The sequence below is a fragment of the Anabrus simplex genome, chromosome 10 (assembly GCF_040414725.1).
Source record: "Anabrus simplex isolate iqAnaSimp1 chromosome 10, ASM4041472v1, whole genome shotgun sequence".
In the NCBI taxonomy this organism is placed as follows: Eukaryota; Metazoa; Arthropoda; class Insecta; order Orthoptera; family Tettigoniidae; genus Anabrus; species Anabrus simplex.
In genome coordinates this window covers 53,751,991-53,769,405 of record NC_090274.1, presented here as the reverse complement: position 1 = coordinate 53,769,405, position 17,415 = coordinate 53,751,991, and the positions used below count along the sequence as shown (strand labels likewise).

The following is a 17,415-nucleotide window of genomic DNA, read 5'->3' as shown; positions in this document are numbered from 1 at the left end:
TTTAATGTCGAGCAAGATCGTAAATAATAGCAGTATTTTTTAATAACTGGCGATATACAGTCCTTTTATTGTTGGAAATGGAGTACGTATTTTTGAAGGAGTTGGAAACTACTGTTTAAAGTGATAGGCAGGACGACCCCTATTTATATATATAAAACATTTAAATGAGGGAATATTTGACATTTAATTTTAATCAAGCTACTGCACTATAGATATGGCTAGTTATGGACATGTCCAATAGATGGCAGTTTCGCAGCTGGGTCGACAAAAAAGCAGCGCATCAATTAAGCTTACTAGAGAAAGTCAAAATGTGTTTGGTCAGCGGATGTAGAATGGGTCTCGGCCCCCAAGTGGTCCGACAGCTCTGCACTCCGACCGACCGACCGACCGACCGACCGACCGACCGACCGACCGACCGACCGACCGACCGACCGACCGACCACTGCTTTACCGTGGCCGTGCGCCTCCGTATTCGGAAGATGGGAGGGGTTGCTCCCCACTATCACCTGTTCTGAGAATGGTTTCCCGTTGTTCTCCATTCTCTTGCACCCCTTATGGATGAGGGACACAGACACTGACGGTATACCCTGCATGTCGTAAGACGCGACTAAAAGGGACGACCAAGCGATGATTGAATTAGAACCATGAGACTACTTGTAATTAATACCGTCACGCGAGGAACACTATGTTAAGTGCAGAATAAGTTTGTGATTAGTAGCACCAGAGACTGAATCAGCATGGATTTTATAGTACCCAAGATTAGTACCACTATATGCGGAACACCACGGGCTTACGTTGCCTGTGATTAGAACCACTATATGAGCGACACCGTGGGTCTGCGTTGCCTGTGATTATTACACCTATGTGAGGAAGACCATGGGTTTGCGTTGCCTATGAGTGGCGCCCTAAACACCATAAGTATGCGTTACCTGTGAGTAGTACCATAATGTGTGGAACACCGTAAGTGTACGTTACTCATGATTAGTACCGCTACACGAGAGATACTATGGGCCGTTGACCTGGATTTTGACCCCCCCCCCCCCACTTTTTTTTGCTACTTGCTTTACGTCGCACCGTCACAGATAGGTCTTTTTTTTTGCTATTTGCTTTACGTCGCACCGACACAGATATATCTTATGGCGACGATGGGATAGGAATGGCCTGGGAATTGGAAGGAAGCGGCCGTGGCCTTAATTAAGGTACAGCCCCGGCATTTGCCTGGTGTGAAAATGGGAAACCATGGAAAACCATCTTCAGGGCTGCCGACAGTAGGGCTCGAACCCACTATCTCCCGATTACTGGATACTGGCACAGATAGGTGTTATGGTGACAATGGGACTGGAAAGGCCTAGGAACGGGAAGGAATCGGCCGTGGCCTTAATTAAGGTACAGCCCCAGCATTTGCCTGGTGTGAAAATGGGAAACCACGGAAAACTATCTTCAGAGCCGCCGACAGTGGTGTTCGAACCCACTATCTCCCGGATGCGAGATCACAGCTGCGCGCCCCTAACCGCACGGCCAACTCGCCCGTTGAACCCCTTTTGACAACAAGCATGATCGATTCAGGATTGTGCTTTGGAAGCAGCCCCTTGGTCAGTACACACCATTGTTTTAAGAAAGTTTCTGGGAAGGTGGGGCATTGCGTGTCGAATCCACTGATTGTTTTAAGTTCATAACCATTGTTCAAGTCTCTCTCTTTTTTTTTGAATTATTTTTAACTTTAAATATCCATCCATTCATCATCACGTTTTGAATTCTGGTCAGTGGATGAGTTTTGGACTTTCGAATTGTCATTCCATTTCGTCTCATTTCGTACCATTGGGGGCAGATGACCTAGATTTTAGGCCCCTTTAAAGAACGAGAATGATGATGATGATGATGATGATGATGATGATAATTCTCCTGCACTAAGGCGAATGCCGGGACAGTTCCTAGCATAGGCCACGGCCGCTAACCCTCTCACCTTCCCCGATACAAATCTCCTGGCCTGAGAGACGGCGTCACCGTCTGGGAGGCCCGCCTCCCCCTTCAGGGAGGAATGGAAACATTTAATTGTCGTAATAAATGTGTTCGGCTGTATTCTGTGTGCAATAATTATGCGTATGTGAACAGCCATATGGCTATCGAGTATGAATTCCCTGGGCCTTCTCTCAACACGATCAGAAGTCATAACTCCAAGTTTGGCTCAACAGGAAGCGTACAACATGCCATAAGAGCGAGTAGACCGAAAAGTGTGGTTAATGAGGACAGCAAACTGCGGTTGCAGAATGAATTAGCCAGCTCGCCCCGCAAGGACAAATTACGAAGGTGTTTGTTTATCAGGTTGGGTATTTAGCGAACAAGTGTGCAAATAATGCTGAAAGAACTCAGCCGAAGACCATGCCATCCGTGCCTGGTCAATGCGCTGAGTAAGGAGAATACCGACAGGCGTACAATTTGCCGAGACTGGCTCGCGATACTTGAAGATAAAATTCTGGGCTAGCGCGCTACGTGCTGTGGAATGAAGCAGTAACATTTCACGTATGAGGTAGCGTGAATCGTTACAGTTGCTTGTACTGGCGTCCCGCAAACACGCATTCATTGTGTTGAACAGCCAGACCCCAGGAGTCATGGTGTGGGGTGGTGTCAATTGTAATGGGATAACCGGCCTTTTTTTAACATGGATGTGTTTTTAGGTGGAGGGGGGTCTATCTGCAATTACCATAATCAATTTACCGTGGGCATAAAAAAAACACCGTGGTTAATCAGGCAACCAGTATTCGTCATCACCTTCCTCATGTTATTACCGTGTGCGGGAACTCTGCCTTCTATATACAGTGTGTACAAATAAGGCCGTGTTTTAAACGAATTTCCGCTGTCTTCGACTGGCGTTTCGTATGGCAGAAGTAAGGAGGACATAAAATGCAGACTAGCACAAGCAAGGAAGAGCTTTCTTAAGAAAAGAAATTTGCTCACTTCAAACATTGATATCGGAATTAGAAAGATGTTTTTGAAGACTTTCGTGTGGAGCGTGGCATTGTATGGAAATGAAACATGGACGATAACTAGCTCAGAAAGAAAGAGAATAGAAGCTTTTGAAATGTGGTGTTACAGAAGAATGCTGAAGGTGAGATGGATAGATCGAATCACGAATGAAGAGATAATGAATAGAATTGGTGAGAGGAGATCGATTTGGCTAAATTTGACGAGAAGAAGAGATAGAATGATAGGACACATCTTAAGATACCCAGGACTTGTTCAGTTGGTTTTTGAAGGAAGTGTAGGTGGTAAGAACGGTAGGGGTAGACCACGGTATGAATATGACAAACAGATTAGAGCAGATGTAGGATGCAATCGTTACGTAGAAATGAAAAGGTTAGCACAGGATAGGGTGGCATGGAGGGCTGCATCAAACCAGTCTATGGACTGATGACTCAAACAACAACAACAACATTATTATTATTATTATTATTATTATTATTATTATTATTATTATTATTATTATTATTATTATTATTATTATTATTATTATTATTATTATTATTTCGTTTCGGCCAACAAACGACCACGTCATTTCAACTGTTTCCTTTGAGCTTTCATTTCGTCCAGTATTCCTTCATTCGTAGACGGTGTTGCTCCTTTCCCTCTTTCGTCCATGCCTTTCCAGTTTTCATCTTCGGCTTTGGTTGGAAACTCTGATATTCTTGGAGTTTTTTCTTAAGTGGGTCGCGCTCCTGGATATCTTCAAATGAGATCCCAATCTCCTGCAGATCTTTCTGTACCTCACTGAACCATGCTCCCTTTGCCTGTTTCTCTTGGAGGAAAGTGAAAATGCGGTTGGTTAACCGTGTTGACTTCATTCGGGCCATGCGTCCATAAAAAGTAGCCTAATCCTCCTTTTTCGCATCACATCGGTTATTTTCTCCACATGCGAGTACAACTCCTGGTTGTGCCGTCTCCTAAACTCGCCGTTGTCTTAGACTGGACCTAAGATTTTCCTCAAATCTTTCTTTCCTTGGCCTCCAATTTCTCCACCATGCCTTTCTTGTTCATGGCGATACATTCCGCTGCATATAGAGCCTCTGGCCGGATGACAGTGCAATAGTGTTTGATTTTTGCATTCAGAGATATAGATCCATTGTTATAGACATTTTTAGTCAGATGGTAAGCCATTTCCATTTTATTCATGCGTGAAGCAAAGGCTTCATTATTACTATTACTATTATTATTATTATTATTATTATTATTATTATTATTAGGGGATGCCTGGCCGAGGCGGTAAAGGCGTGCTCGGTTCGCGTGGAAGGACGTGGGTTCGAATCACCGTCAGGAAGTCGTAAAATTTAAGAAACAAGATTTCTACTTCCGGAGGTGCATATGGCCCTGAGGTTCACTCAGCCTACACCAAAAATGAGTACCAGGTTAATTTCTGGGGGCAAAGGCGGCCGGGCGTAGAGCTAACCACTCTACCCCATCACGTGCCGAAGTTAACAATGGTAGAAGCCCTTACCTTCCACTCCTCCAAGGGCCTTCATGGCCTGTACGGAGGTGATTTGCTTTTATTATTATTATTATTATTATTATTATTATTATTATTATTATTATTATTATTATTATTATTATTATTATTATTGTCCCTAGCTCCTATGAACACCCAAGCTCGAGTTTTTGGTAACTGGCTAAAGAACGCTAACCTTCACCTGTGACAATCTTTCTTTTTTTTTTCGACCGTGACAGCTGAGAGTCGTTCTTGCTGAATATCGTCTCTCTGTCAAGGCCCCCTATGACCACTTGTTACAGCGCTCTTATAGAGGTTGTAATAGGATGAGCCTTGTTTGCTAACAGCTACTAATAATGTAAACGAGACATAGCAGCGTATTTTAAGCCACAAGTATCAGGTTTCTTTGACGTAATGCAACTCTTAACACATGAAGATTTAAAAATAACCAGCTGTGAGTTTGCAACAAAGAAAACAGTGTTTTCTTATCCTTTCTCGTCAACCTTTCTTTCTCTCTCGTTCTCAGTCTTCTTCCTTCTCTTCTCTATCTCATTACCTCTCTCTCTCTCTCTCCTCCTTATTCCCTTCTTCATGCAATAGTGAATGCATCCCATAACATAGGGTTGGCGTTTTCTGGTTCCTCCTTATTTTTGTTCCTCTTCTTCCGCTTCCTCTTCATTATTCTATTCTTCTTTCTGTTTAGCTTCTTCATTTCTATTCTTCTTTCTTGTTTCTTCTTCTTGTGCCGGGCTGAGTGGCTCGGACGGTTGAGGCGCTGGCCTTCTGAGCCCAACTCGGCAGGTTCGATCCTGGTTCAGTTTGGTGGTATTTGAAGGTGCTCAAACATTTCAGCCTCATGTCGGTTGATTTAGTGGCACGTAAAAGAACTCCTGCGGGACAAAATTCCGGCACCTGAGCGTCTCCGAAAACCGTAAAAGCAGTTAGTAGGACGTAAAGCAAATAACATTATTATTAATTCTTCTTCTTGTTTTACTTCTTCGTGTTCTTGTCCGTTACTTCTACTTTTTCTTTATTTCCGTTCTTTTTTTTCTCCTTTATTCTTCGTCCTCCTTTTCCTTCATTTCTCTTATCTAGTAGTATTACTTTTCTTCTTCTTCATCCTCTTATTTTTCCTTTTTTCTTTTTTTTTAAAGTTGTTTTACGTCGCACCGACACAGATAGGTCTTATGGCGACGATTTGACAGGAAAATGTGAGGGAACCGGCCGTGGCCTTAATTAAGGTACAGCCCCAGCATTTGCCTGGTGTGAACGCGGGAAATCACTTAAAACCATCTTCAGGGCTGTCGAATCTTATCATCGATAGCCTTGAAGATGACTTCCCGAGATTTGCCCTCATTATCAAACAAGCCAATGCTGGCGCTGTACTTAGTGATCGCACGTCCTACATTTCGGGCCTGTGTCCGGAAGTAAGTATAAAATGTCCTACACTTCAAATTTTTCATAGGATTTTATTCCGCTCCCCCCCCCCACCCCAATCTCAAATTTTAAAAATATATTTCTGGTTGTGTCATGTTCGTCCCGTGGACAAATAAATTCCTCGACGGTTGAAAAAATAAGTCGAGATCTCGAAATAAATATGTTACGTGGATATTTTATTCGCAGTTCAATTTGTCTAAAAAAATATCTGAAATTGCTAAAATATTCAAGTATGTATAAAGCAATAGCAATTTGTTGGCAAACATGACATCTCTAGAGAAATGGGTTTTAAAATTCAACTTGCAGACAAATATTTTGAATTTCTAAAGATGTCCGGCTCCTTGGCTAAATGGTTAGCACACCGGGCGATTTGGGTGTGCGGTCTTGGGGCGTGGGGCGCGAAGCTGTGAGCTTCCATCCGAGAGATAGTGGGGTTCGAACCCCACTGTCCGCAGCCCTGAAGGTCCAGATGGTCCAGGTTGGATCGGCGATTTTAACCTTCATTGGTTTTTTTTTTTTTTTGCTAGGGGCTTTACGTCGCACCGACACAGATAGGTCTTATGGCGACGATGGGATAGGAAAGGCCTAGGAGTTGGAAGGAAGCGGCCGTGGCCTTAATTAAGGTACAGCCCCAGCATTTTCCTGGTGTGAAAATGGAAAACCACGGAAAACATTGGTTGTTTCCGATGGCTTGGGACCTCATTCTCATAGATGCGCAGGTCGCTTAGACGGCGTGAATTTGAAAGACCTGCACCAGGACTCTTTGGAGACCACACGCAATTATTTCTGTTCCGAGGTATCTGTGGAACAGCAGAGGTGAAAGAAGGTGCGGGCTGCAATAGGTCTCAACTACAAAATTAAAGTTAATTTAAAACTTTAACAAAGGTTATATTTTCTTTTCAAAATCAACAAATAACAACAACAGAGTAACAGGTACCAAGTAGCAGGAAAACAAGTTAAGAAATTACATTTGCTGGGGTTCAAGCCCCGGGTGAATAATTAATGAGCTCCAAGCTCCACTTTACCAATATGCAACCAGACTACCTGAGGCAGAATTCCCCTGAAATCAAAGAGCACTTGCTCTCACCTAACACATTCCGGCCTTCTAGAGGCACTCAAAACCTAATTCGAAACGAGCGAACCGTCTCTCAGTTACTCACACCTATTTAAGGCATCCTCGACTTTTACAATCACATGCCTACAGGCACAACTTACAAATTTACACAGGGGTACCATGTACCCAACCTACTGGGCCTACTCAGAAAAGGAACAGGTTACTTACATGGCCCAAAATACCAAATTGACTGGAGGCGTAGCTAGCACTCCTAATACACTTTTAAAACCTACTTGGCACTAGGCCGCTTACACAAGGGCTAATCCCATACTAAGGAGGTGACTCGTAGAAGAAAACTTTATTACATTCAGAAAATAAGAAAATCGGTAATGAAAACGTAGTCACCTCAAAACAATATGAGTGGGAGCTCGAGAGGGTAAGGCACTCTCTATCCCAATTTGTAGTTAAAGAGACGGAATTTTTACCAAATGTCTTTTACATTATAAAGGTAGGTTACATGAGAAAAGTTTCGAACCTGCCCCGGGGGTTAAACTGCTGAGCTAGCAAGAAATAAAGTTATTAAACGGCTATTACCTTGTTGATGAAGTGCTTCCCGAAGAAAAAAGGCGCTTTCCGCCCCCTGCTACATATTCACACACTAAGCAAGATGTCGATGGAGTGGCGACGAGCCATACCCACAAGGAAGCTTCGAGACCTTTCATGAAATAGAAGCGCCACACCCCTTCCCTTTATTGGCTAACATCAAAAGTTACACACAACATGAACAAGAAACCTAGGATTGGAGGAAAATTTAATTTAGAAAATTCGGGATTGGCTGAATTCAAAACAGGCGGAAAGAAAGGATTTATATTGCCAACCCACAAACTACAGAACAAAATTTAGTAAAAACAAAACTTAGGAATACAATATTTCTTCAGGAGACTACATTCCTTTATACCAGAGTGCGTTATCATAGTTTTTGGTAGAGACATCTGTTAGAGAATGTCCCAACTTCTTGATACGGATCAAACAAACACAAATCGAAATAGACACAGTTCAGAACACTTCAAAATTACCAAATTTACAGTGGTGACATCTTCCGAGAAACCGTTGAGTTAATTCAGTTTGTTAAAGTCCAGGCTGTCTCCTGTAGAGGAGTTTCAACTGGCGCAATATTTGAACTAGCGGCGTGGAGGTGTACCGCCCGGTACAATTTCTAAAGCAAAGCAAAGTCATCTCCGTACAGGCGATGAAGGCCCCTGGAGGTGTGGAAGGTAAAGGCTTCCACTGTCCGTAACCTCAGCTCTTGATGGGGTAGAGTGGTTAGCTCTACGCCCGGCCGCCTTTACCCTCCAGAAATTAACCTGGTACTCATTTTTGGTGTAAGCTGAGTAAACCTCAGGGCCATGTGTACCTCCGGAAGTGGAAATCTCGTTTCTTAAATTTTAGAACTTCCTGACGGGGATTCGAACCCACGTCCGTCCACGCCTTTACCGCCTCGACCAGGCAGCCCCTAATTATTATTTCTACAGATAACTGAATACTTCTTTTCAGTGTCTGGACATAACACCAGTAAGGAGAGAATATTTTACTTCGATGACCCCTCAATAATCAGATGTTAAAAATCAGTAAAACACTGAATCAGTGAAATGTTTGCTATTAGTTAAGTAAAATTACTTTGTAAGGAATTTGAATGTTAAGAGTTTCATAATTATGTGTTCGATAAAACAGATTGACTAGGAAACAGAATCGGTATTCTGAGAAATACATGACATGTTTCCTATTTTAGTGCCCAGTTTTGTTATTTTAAGTGCCTATTATCATGAGTTTATTGCCTTTGTGCATTTCAAACGGTGTTAGGGCAGATTCTACTTGTCTGTTCGAGCAAAATAGATATAGTAGTTGTAATAATCGGTAGACCGAGCTCGATAGCTGCAGTCGCTTAAGTGCGGCCAGTATCCAGTATTCGGGAGATAGTGGGTTCGAACCCCACTGTCGGCGGCCCTGAAGATGGTTTTCCGTGGTTTCCCATTTTCACACCAGGCAAATGCTGGGGCTGTACCTTAATTAAGGCCACGATCGCTTCCTTCCCACTCCTAGCCCCTAGCCCTCTCCTGTCCCATCGTCGCCATAAGACCTATCTGTGTCGGTGCGACGTAAAGCAACTAGCAAAAAAATACTTCTACTGTGCAGTGTTAATAATTTACACGTCAACGCCTTAATTATTGCTGTTTGAGTTCAAACTTACACAGACACTAGGTCGTTTCTAAAGCGAAATTCTTTCTTTATACGTTGCAGTTTACAATAAGTGTAAAGAGTGTTCACCATTTAGCAAACCGCCCTCAGGGTTTTCCTTAAACCTGTCCTCAGAAAGCTGAACTAGTTATCGTATGCAAGATATTTATAAGGTCAGAGAACTCATAATTTTACCAGTCACTGTGTCAGTGATGCAGTGAAATGCCCGCCTGTTTCATGCAACACTTATAACAGACGCGCAGCACGGACAACGAACAGGCGCTAAAGTTACTGCAAATGTGAGCCATGTGCAGAGCTACAGGGTCTCAGCAATGAAGGTACAGTAATATTTGGTTAACTGGTACGTTTTTAAGTTGAACGTGTCAATAATTCGAATGTTTCTCACGGCCTCTTCATATTTCTAACCAATACAATGTTAAATATCCGCGTTTTATTCGAATAGCCTATTACATTGTTTAATTCGAAGTAAACATTACTCTGTTAGAACTATAAATTACTACTTCTGCTTTTCCAACATCTATGGGACCGAGCTCGATAGCTGCAGTCGCTTAAGTGTGGCCAGTATCCAGTATTCGGGAGATAGTAGGTTCGAACCCCACTGTCGGCATCCCTGAAAATGGTTTTCCGTGGTTTCCCATTTTCACACCAGGAAAATGCTGGGGCTGTGCCTTAATTAAGGCCACGGCCGCTTCCTTCCCACTCCTAGCCCTTTCCTGTCCCATCGTCGCCGTAAGACCTATCTGTGTCGGTGCGACGTAAAACAACTAGCAAAAAAAAAAAAAAAAAAACATCTATGGGGTCGCGGGTGTGAACTGTGTCGCACACATCGATCTGGTCGAATGCGTTTTCTGAGTAGAACCCTATATTGCGTGACCTTCTGACGCGAACTTGGCAGGTTCGATCCTGGCTCAGTCCAGTGGTATTTGAATGTGATCAAATACGTCAGCCTCATGTCGGTAGATGTCATTCGTTCGTTCGTTCATCGTTCGTTTCCGTGTCCGGTCAGCATTTCCAAAAATCTGCAGCTGCGATGGCCTTGTTGTTTCCTCTAAAAAACAACTTGTGATGTGCATGGGTTGTCCAGGAGGGGACAGATAAGTACGTAGATGCTTGGATCTTGTTCAGCACCACACCAGATTTCGCTACCTTAGTTCACTACACCTCTTCAATGCCCGATCAGGCTGTACGCCAGAAATTCCTGTACATCGAACCGCAACCTACAACAGATCGTTCACGATCACCGCCACGAGCTCGTGGAATGAACTCCGCAATGACATCAGGGGCGCTAAATCAAAAACAAAGTTTAAAATCCTCTGCCAGCGGCATCTTATAAGCACTTCCAGTCTTTCTTGAGTGTGAGTGGGATGCATGAATGAGAGTGAATATGGTTGCTTACTGTAACGTGTTCTAGTTTATACTTTAGGTGGTGAAGATTGAATGACCGAGCTCGATAGCTGCAGTCGTTTAAGTACGACCAGTATCCAGTATTCGGGAGATAGTAGGTTCGAACCCCACTGTCGGCAGCTCTGAAGATGGTTTTCCGTGGTTTCCCATTTTCACACCAGGCAAATGCTGGGGCTGTACCTTAATTAAGGCCATGGCCGCTTCCTTCCTACTCCTAGCCCTTCCCTGTCCCATCGTCGCCATAAGACATATCTGTGTCGGTGCGACGTAGAGCAACTAGCAAAAAAAAAAAAAAAAGATTGAATGTGTTTAAATGAGGTCATTTCGGTTTTTATACTGTTTATACTATAAATTTTTGAGGCCGGGAGCCCTAACTTCTCCACAATAAAGTAGCTTTAATAATAATAATAATTGTTACGGAGTTTTCCGGTAGGTAGAGGTGAAAGAAGGTGCGGGTGTGAACGGGTCTCAAACTACGAAATTAAAGTTAATGTAAAATTTAACAAGGTTATATTTTCTTAGCAAAAAACAAGAAATAACAATAATGGCAGGTACAGAGTAGCAAAACCACTAATCGAGAATGTACAATTACAGGATTTGGGCTCCGAGAGCCAGACACACAATTCTGAGCAATTAGCCCAACTTTACGATATACAGAATTCAACAAAGGGGCAGAAGACCCCAATCAAGCCCAGGAGCACTTGCTCCAAATTACACAGTAAAGCCTCCTCGAGGCATACAACACTCAGTTTTCAAAAAAGAGCCACTCGCTCTCAACTTTAAGCCTATCAAAGGCCACACCAAACTCCACCTTCAAGTTGTCCTCTAAGGACATATACACAGGGGTAACATACCCAACCTACTGAGGTCTATTAAGTGAGAAAAGGTTAATTACTTGACCTCTAAAATAACAATTGAGAGGAGGCGATCTGCACTCCTAATACACTTGTTTAAAACCCTAATCTGGCACTAGGCCGCTAATGCAAGGGCTAATCCCATACTAAAGAGGTGACTAAAGAAAGAAACAATTTACATTACTGTTACGGAAGAATCGGTTGAGAAAAATAAGTTCACCTCAGAACAATATGAGTGGGAGATCGAGAGGGTTAAGCACTCTCTATCCCAATATGTAGTTTTGAAAGAGAATAGAGGCTAAGAGTCTTTACATTTTAGGGAAAGTTACATGGTAGAGACGCTTCGGACCCGCCCCGAGAGTTAAACTGCTGAGCTAGCAAGAAAAGAAGTTATTAAAAGGCCATTACCTTGGTGTTGAACTGCTCCCCGAAGAAAGAGGCGCTTCCCGCCCCCTGCCATGTACTTTACACACTGAAAGATGGTACTGAAGTGGCCCCGAGACCCGAAAATCAGCAGTTTATATACTCTCGCGGAAAGTTCGAGGCGTTTTTGGAATGAGAACACCCTCCCACAAGGTTTTTATTGGTTCACCAAGAAACCCCCTACACAATACGGGGAAGAAACATATTATTGGTTGAAAATTAATTCGAGAAATTCGGGATTGGCTAATTTCAAAACAAGGGGAAAGAAAGGGTTAATATTGCCAACTTAAACAATGACTGAAAGAAATTTAGCAAAGAACAAACTTTTGAAATTAAATTTTCTCAACAAAAACAGTTCTTTCACTCCGCGCTAGGGTGCACCGTTGTAGTTCTTCAGTAGTGTCCTCTAGAAGAGAATGTTCACACTTCTTCCAGTAGGGGAGTTTCAACTGGCGCAAAGTTTAAATAAGCAGCGTGGAGGTGTACCGCCCGGTACAATAATAATAATAATAATAATAATAATAATAATAATAATAATAATAATAATAATAATAATAATAATAATAATACACTCGAGGTGTCTGCGTTTGCTGGAAGGATCCCCCATTTCTTCAGGTTGGTCTTGCATCGAGGGATGGCCACTCTCAAACGATTGAGGGACCTCCATACAGGGTAAGCTAGGTCGGCGCCAGATTTAATGACACGCAAAAGATCTCCTGCGGGACTAAATTCCGGCACCTCGGCGTATCCGAAAACCGCAAAAGTAGTTCATTGGACGTAAAGCCTATAGCATTATTATCACTATTGTGTTTCTGTGGTGGTTGGTAGTGTAGTGTTTTGTCTGAATCTGAAGACGAGAGTGTTGGGACAAACACAAACACCCAGTCTCCGAGCCAGAAGACTTAAAAGTAAACTCGTGTCCTCAGCCTGAGGTGATGCAGCTCTTTTCAGGCACACCCCCAGTGGAGGTGAGCTGCATGTACTATCATCATCATCTGTTTACCCTCCAGGTTTGGTTTTCCCTCGGACTTAGCGAGGGATCCCACCTCTACCGCCTCAAGGGCAGTGTCCTGGAGCTTCAGACTCTTGGTCGGGGATACAACTGGGGAGTATGACCAGTACCTCGCCCAGGCGGCCTCACCTGCTATGCTGAACAGGGGCCTTGTGGAGGAATGGGAAGATTGGAAGGGATAGGCAAGGAAGAGGGAAGGAAGCGGCCGTGGCCTTAAGTTAGGTACCATCCCGGCATTCGCCTGTAGGAGAAGTGGGAAACCACGGAAAACCACTTCCAGGATGGCTGAGGTGGGAATCGAACCCACCTCTACTCAGTTGACCTCCCGAGGCTGAGTGGACCCCGTTCCAGCCCTTGTACCACTTTTCAAATTTCGTGGCAGAGCCGGGAATCGAACCCGGGCCTCCGGGGGTGGCAGCTAATCACGCTAACCACTACACCACAGAGGCGGACAGCTGCATGTACCACTGGAAAAAATTAATTACATGCGATTAAAATCCCCGACCTAGCCGGGAATCGAAACCCGGGACCCTCCGAATCAAAGGCCTCAACGCTGACCATGCAGCCAACGAGTCTGACCCTAATAAAACTATAATATTTTCATAAAAGGAATAAAAATGCTGATATGCTGCTGATCTGCAGATATACAAACACATCACTGTGAACAATGTCCGACTCGTTGGCCGAATGGTCAGCGTACTGGCCTTCGGTTCAGAGGGTCCCGGGTTCGATTCCCGGTCGGGTCGGGGATTTTAACCTTAATTGGTTAATTCCAATGGTCCGGGGGCTGGGTGTTTGTGCTGTCCCCAACATCCCTGCAACTCACACACCACCACAACACTATCCTCCACCACAATAACACGCAGTTACCTACAAAAGGCAGATGCCGCCCACCCTCATCGGAGGGTCTGCCGTACAAGGGCTGCACTCGGCTAGAAATAGCCACACGAAATTATTATTACTGTGAACAATTTTCATGAAACAATTCAGTGTATTAATTCAGATATTGAAAGACTTACCGCCTATTCTAAAAACAACCTAAATCCTCGTAAAACAGTATTGTTATAGGAAACTCTAAATTATTACATGTAATAAGAAATGTCAATCCTCCTCCAGTTGTCATCAATGACATTGCTGTTCCGTACCTTAAAAAAGGAACTAATCTTGGAATCTGCATCAACGAGAATCTGACCTGGAATGAGCACGTAACTAGTGTATGTAGAAAGGTCCATGTAGCTCTATATCCCCTGTAACGTCACAAGAATGCTTTTCCTCCAAACCTTAAATTTAAAATTAATCCTAGCACTACTATTCCCAATTTTAGACTACTGTGATACGGCACTATTCAACCTAAATGCTGAACAAGCTTTGAGACTTCAACGAGCACAAAACTCATGATTACGATATGCCTTCCAACTGCGACATGACGCTCATGTTACACCATATTTCAAAACATTGGGATCTTCTTCTTCTTTTCCCGCCGCTTTTTCCCACACCTGTGGGGTCGCGGGTGCGAACTGCGTCGCACATGTGGATTTGGCCTTGTTTTTACGGCCGGATGCCCTTCCTGACGCCAACCCTCTATGGAGGGATGTAAGCACTATTGCGTGTTTCTGTGGTGGTTGGTAGTGTAGTGTGTTGTCTGAATATGATGAGGAGAGTGTTGGGACGGACATAGACACCCAGTCCCCGAGCCAGAAGAATTAATCAGAAGCGATTAAAATCCCCGACCCGGCCGGGAATCGAACCCGGGACCCTCTGAACCGAAGGCCAGTACGCTGACCATTCAGCCAACGAGTCGGACATTTCAAAACATTGGGATGGCTACGCATAAATGAACGAAGGAATTTTCACCTAATGACGCTTTTTTACCAAGTACTCTCGACGAACACTCCTACTTACCTATCGTTCCCTTTCCTCATTCAATGAAATTAGTACCCGTTCTCGTTCCCTACTTGAAATTCCACTAAATCGAACGAATTTCTACAATCATTCCTTTTTAGTTACTGCATCGAGACTCCCAATGTACATTCGGCACGTTAGTTCCTCTCAAAAATTCAAATCTGCCTGCCGATTTTTTTCCCCTGGGATCACATAACTGAGTTCTGTGAGTCATTGTGTGTATGTTGTGTGAATGGGATTTTTATCTATTATGCACTTTTATTATTATTATTATTATTATTATTATTACGTTTCCTCTTTATATTATTATTATCATCACACTAATTACCGTTGATGATGATGATGCTTGTTGTTTAAAGGGGCCTAACAGCGAGGTCATCGGCCCTCAATGGTACGAAATGTAATAACAAAAAATTCAAATTCATCCACTGACTAAAATAAAATAAAAAAATGTCATGAAGAATGAATGGATGGACATGAACCCTACAAACAAACAAACAAAGAAACAAACAAACAAACAAACAAACAAACAAAAACAGTGGATCAGACTCAAAAAGAAGGTAGGTAATTAGAGTATTACTGACCAAGGGACCATTTATAAAGCACAATGATGCTTGATGTCTGAAGGGCTGCTAAATTCACGTCTAAGGCCCCACAGAATGGTACACGTCGCGAGTAAAGTAGAACCATGGCATTTTTCATTTTGGGGTACTGATCAAAAGTAGCGAAGACTCACGGTGGTCCACACAAGATGGTACTACTCACAAGTATTGCAATTCGTACAGGGAACGCAGACCTATGGTGTTTCTCACACAGTGGCGCCACTCATAGCCAACGCAAACCGGTAATGTTCCTCACCTAGGTGTACTAGTCACGGGCACCGGTATTCCCGTGGTGTTCCTCACATAGTGGGTACCAATCACAGGCAACGCTGACCCACGGTGCCGCTCATATAGCGGTACAACTCACAGGCTACGCCCAGACCCGCGGTGTTGCTCACATGGGTACAACGCACGGGTACTAGAATCCACCAGGCCAGGCTTTTTACTGCAACTAATCACAAACCTATTTAGTGATAGTACTCGCAAGTACATGCAACCCATGGTGTTCCCCGCAAGGTGGTACGAATCAAGAGTAGTTTCATGGTTCTAATTCAATCATCCCTTGGTTGCCCCTTGTAGTCGCCTCTTACGACAGGCAGGGGATACCGCGGGTGTATTCTACATGTCCGTCCCCCACCCGCAGCGGGTAGTGTGTCTGGTCCGCGAGAGGTATTTTGTTTCCCTCAAGTCCGCCGGCAAGCCGGTTAGGACCCCCCTATCCGCCACCTGCGACGCGCCACGTGGGGGTATCACCTGTCCCCCTGCTATGCCAGCGTAGCAGGTTCGTGGACACTTATTACCATTCTAATTTGTAACTTAATCTCTAGTTTATCTGTCCGTAATATTATTTCTTTGCAGAATTATCGTATCCGACTTTTTATTTACATTATTAAATGTTATTGTTTAAAGTGCTTAAGTGTAAGAGAGAGCCGTGAGCCCTAACTTCGGCACAAATGGAAGTCATAAATAAATAAATAAATAAATAAATAAATAAATAAATAAATAAATAAATAAATAAATAAATAAATAAATAAATAAATAAATAAATAAATAAAATAGAAATAGAAAAGGTAAATAAATTCAAATATTTGGGTGAGACAATTCAAGAAAATGGTTTGGAAAAATCTGCTATAGAGGAGAGGATACAAAAGATGGAAAGAGCTTACGGTATAACTAAGAATACTTATAACAAAAAGTGCTTATCAAGAAAACTTAAAATAAAGCACTACAACACAGTAGTGAAACCAGAATGCCTTTATGCCAGCGAATGTCTAGCACTGAACTACAAGCTCGATAAAATAGAAATATTAGAAAGAAGAATTATAAGGAAAATATTAGGTCCCCTAAGAATTGCAGAGTTTTGCAAATTAAGAAGTAACAATGAAATTTACCAGAACATATAAAACATATCAGAAACAATAAGAAAAAGGAGATTGCTATTTCTTGGACACATTTACAGAATGGATGATAATAGACTAACTAAACAAATCTTCAAGTACCTTTGGGAAAAGAAATCAACTACCACCTGGATTCAAGAAGTCAAGAAAGACCTGGAAAGGAACAACATACGAGAAGAAGAATTATTGGAAAGAAAGATTTTTAGGAAGAAAGTCTTACAAATGTGGAAGGATTCCAAGGGAGGAAGGAAAAGAAAACAGGCACAAAGTGGACTGAAGACAGGTAAAAGAAGCACAGTGAGACAATGAAAGAATACTGGAAGAAAAGGAAAGAACTGAGGAGGAAGAATTGAAATTGTAACGTGGTCCTTAGAAGGCCGAAACGCAAGAAGAAGAAGAAAAAGAAGAAATAAATAAATAAATAAATAAATAAATAAATGAGATGGTGCTGTATAGTTACTTTTTTGTTCCGGATAGGCTCGTAAACAACTGGACCGATTGAGCTGAAATTTTTTATTTGATGTAATAATAGTCAAATAATTATAAGAGGAAAATGTAATCCATGTATTGAACTTAATGAAGTGCAATATATGAGTG

At 42.8% G+C, this 17,415-nt stretch overlaps 1 protein-coding gene across 1 annotated transcript in view; it reads left to right on the top strand.

The window, feature by feature from the left end:
• Positions 1-17,415, top strand: part of LOC136882006 (G-protein coupled receptor Mth2) — a 224,162-nt gene that overhangs the window by 36,757 nt on the left and 169,990 nt on the right. The window lies entirely within an intron of this gene.